This window comes from Paramisgurnus dabryanus, chromosome 1, assembly GCF_030506205.2.
Source record: "Paramisgurnus dabryanus chromosome 1, PD_genome_1.1, whole genome shotgun sequence".
Classification (NCBI taxonomy): Eukaryota; Metazoa; Chordata; class Actinopteri; order Cypriniformes; family Cobitidae; genus Paramisgurnus; species Paramisgurnus dabryanus.
The window spans coordinates 27172668-27173132 of record NC_133337.1 but is presented as its reverse complement, the minus strand read 5'-3'; positions in this window follow the sequence as shown (position 1 = coordinate 27173132).

Sequence of the window (465 nt, the reverse complement as noted above, 5' to 3'; positions counted from 1 at the left end):
CAACGCACTAAATGTAGCTGCTCCAAAAAATTACAATTAATTAATAAAAATACAAAATTTTAACTAAGAAAATAAATAAAACAAACAAAAATAAACATGTTATGCAGGCAAGCACTGCTACTCCGTCCACTTCCGCCCTCAGACTCTTATGACGTAACAGGCGGGTGCTCAGACTGTCATGATGTATGGTTCAACAACAACAACAACAACGCGACGTTCTTATCCTCACAATATGAAAATTATATATTAACGACATAAAAAAATAAACAATATATTTTTATATGTTAAAATATATTTATATTAATAATATACACAGTAATATATATATATCAATATTGTTGTATTGTTGATATTATTAAATATAGTAATCAATAATAATAAATATAACTATTATTATTATATGTTAAATAAATATTACAAGTAGTATTTTCAAATCGTACACTAGTACTTTAATACTGCTTCTCT